Raw genomic sequence first — 3,426 nt, forward strand, 5'->3', positions numbered from 1 at the left:
ACAGGTATCGTTTCCCATGTACAACATTCGGCTTTTCTAGACTCTTGGTCTCATAAAGATACATAAAATTCCTGAACTACAGGGACCACGAAAAAGTCCATTGGGATCGTTAAAAAATGCTCCCATCTATGATATCTAACTAAAGGTCTTATCTCCTGACAGAGAACCATCGATGGTTCGAATCCCCTCTCTTGGATAAATATTTTTCCCTGAAGTTCTAGAAAATATTTTTCAACAGTTGGATTTGATAAATTAAAGGGGTTTAGAACCGTCGATGGTTCTGATTCATTGGTTCTTCTCACTTTTCTTGGAGGCATTTTGAATATTGTTCAAGTTCAATAATTAATGAACTAACGAACAAATTTTCCAATGGAACAATAAAAATAGGAGTTAGGAACCCTTAACCTTGGAAAATGATGTGTTGGATTCCTTGTAATATTCATTTGTGGTCACTTCTTTTAGTTCTTCCCATTTGTTTCTGTATCAAATAGAGAAGAATAAAAGAAATTTTATAGTAAACTAGTAAGAAGAAGTAAGAAAAGAGTTTTAGGGTTTATGAAAATTAAGAGGTTTTGAGGTGTTTAAAGTGTTAAGATTGGTTTAGGTAGTGATTTAATATGTTTTTGGATTTTAAATAAGGTTTTTTTATGGTTAAAATTGGATTAATAAGGTGTTTTAGTTGGCTGGTTTGCGCAGTTGGGTCGGGTCAACCTTGTAAAACATCCCAGTAGTTTGCCATTGTCGCAACATCGAGGTTCGATGTCGCAACACACTCTGGAATTTTGGAATTTTGGGTAAACTATCTTTGGTGTCACAACGCATAGAGTCTATGTCGCAGCATCGAATTGGTTTTCTCAATTCGAGGGATTCTAGCCTTAGTGTTGCAACACAGGATTGCAGTGTTGCGACATTGGCCCTATTTTTGCCCAAACTTCCAATTTCTAAAGTGTCACGGTTCCTATAAAACATAAATTTCATAAAAATTAAAATCTAGACTAAAAAATTAGTTAAATATATAATAATTTACAAAGAATTAAATATCAATTTAAATTATCAAGTTTTACTGTCGAATTCATTCGATAGCACCATTAATGCATATAAGGACGTTTTTCTGGTTCTTTCAATGTTAGTCCATCGCCCGTCGTGTCACTCCACCTTATTTCATTTATCTCTTTCCCAGAACCTGTTCTTTTGACCTGCATTGATCGTAGGAAGTACATTCTTTGATTCGGGATTATTAGGGTTAAAAGCAGATAATTCATTACAATGTTCCCCTAGTCCCTTTTATTTCCTCACTCTGTTGGTGACCACATTTGAAAATTTTTGTTTCGCCATTGATCTTCATAGTTAATTGATTTCTCTCCAGATCAATGGTGGAGCTTGATGTAGCTAGAAAATTTCTGCATAATAGAATGGGTTTCTCACGATCCTCTTCAAAGTCTAAAACTACAAAGTCCGCCGAAATGATAAAGTTGCGCACTTTGACTAACACATCTTCTAGTATTCCTTTCGGATGTAGTGTAATTTGTGTATTCTTGAGGTCCCCTAACCTAAGTTCTTCACATATTGATAGAGCCATTAAATTGATACTAGCTCCTAAATCGCATATGGCTCTATTGAATTGAATGCTCCCTATCTCTATGGGAATTGTAAAGCTTCCCAGGTCTTTTAGTTTTTGGTGAACTTGTTTAGAAATAATAGCACAATAGGAAGCGCTCATGTTAATTTGTTCTCCTACATTAATTTTCCTACGTCTAGACATGATTTCCTTTAAAATTTTGACATACTCAAGAACTTTCTCAATAGTTTAACTAAAGGTAGTTTCACATTGAATGTTTTGAACAAGTTTAAAAACCTTAGAAACTCGTCTTCATCCCATTTTTATCTCTTCCAACCTTGAAGGGAGCAATATCTTTACAATGATAGGGTCTTTAATTGTCTCTTTCTCTAGTTCAACTACCGGTGCAACTACTTCCTCTAGTTTTGGTTCATCATCAGCTTCCAACCTTGAAGGGAACAATATCTTTACAATGGTAGGGTCTTTAATTGTCTCTTTCTCCAATTCAACTACCGGTGCAACTACTTTCTCTAGTTTTGGTTCATCATCAGCTTCTAAGGGTCCTTTATTAAGATCACTTGTACTCCCCTTAGGTTCCTCCTAAGTAAGGTTCTCTGGGCTACTCAGTACTTTACTCAATCAAAGCACGATTGCTTTCACATGCCCCTTCCCTTCTCTTCAAGGATTATTTTTGATGTTGTAGGGATACCTATGCCAATTTGTCTTTTTATATCACCCATCATGTTCTTCAATTAGCTTATCTGATCTTCAAACTTAGTTAATGTTTTTGCTGGATTGGTGCATTCAGACTGCACCTGCTTTACTTCTATCCTCATTGATTGCATTTTCCCTTCGATTTGATCCAAACGTTGACCACATATAGCATGATCATTTGGGTTGGCCCTTTCCTAAGGTTTTTGTAAATAAGGAGGTTGGTAGTTAGTATTTTTAACCTGATTTCAAGTATTACCTCATCCTTGATTTCCTCCCCATCTTAGGTTTAAATGATCTCTCCATCCAGGATTGTAAGTATTTGAATAAGGATTTTCACCCCTATTCCCGATGTAATTCACATCCTCAGTGAATTGTTAATATAGTGGAAGAGTAGTTTGTCTCCTCCATATATAGACGGTGCATTGTTTTCAGATTTTATTTAATTGATTCTATCAACTGTAGATATTTGTTATCCTCCTAAACAGCCTTCACCGTAGGTGGTCTTTGGCCATATTTGTTTCGTTCAATTGGCCACTGGTAGGAGTTCATCGCCATATTTTCTATTAATTTGTACGTATCCTCGTACATTCGGTTCATTAAAGCACCTCTTGCGACTCTATCCAATCCTAACCTTCAGTGCACATCCAACACATTGTAGAAAATTTACAGTCGTAACCACTCAGGAAATCCGTGGTGTAGGCATTTCTGAATCAACTTTTTAAAATACACCCATGCTTCGTGAAAAATTTCTCTTTCTAATTGTTTAAACATAGAAATTTCCCTTCTTAGCTAGACCGTCTTGCTAATGGAGAAGAAATTTTGTAGGAATTTCCCTGCAAGTTCGTCCCATGTCGTGATTAATCCTAATGCCTGCGAATCTAACCAAGGAAAGGCATTACCAATAAAAGAAAAAGGAAACAACCGAAGAAGAATAGCGTCATCAGTGACCCTATTGTATTTAAAGGTATCACAAAGCTGGATGAACCATTTTAGACCCTGACTCGAATCTTCTATCATCGTTCCTCAAAACCGCAAATTATTTTAAATCATCTAGATCATAGCTGGCTTGATCTTAAAATTATTGGTCGTGATGGCTAGCCTCGTTATACTCCCTTGAACCATATCCAGATTTGATAACGTATACTCCCTTAAAG

The 3,426-nt window shown here is 36.0% G+C and overlaps 1 non-coding gene across 1 annotated transcript; it reads left to right on the top strand.

Annotated features, from left to right (window-relative positions):
- Positions 1-2,957: 2,957 nt before the first annotated feature.
- On the top strand, positions 2,958-3,063 carry LOC121225953 (small nucleolar RNA R71). The gene has a single exon (XR_005923856.1). It is a non-coding gene; the product is annotated as a small nucleolar RNA R71 (small nucleolar RNA).
- Positions 3,064-3,426: the final 363 nt, after the last annotated feature.

Source organism: Gossypium hirsutum, chromosome D13, assembly GCF_007990345.1.
Source record: "Gossypium hirsutum isolate 1008001.06 chromosome D13, Gossypium_hirsutum_v2.1, whole genome shotgun sequence".
NCBI lineage: Eukaryota > Viridiplantae > Streptophyta > Magnoliopsida > Malvales > Malvaceae > Gossypium > Gossypium hirsutum.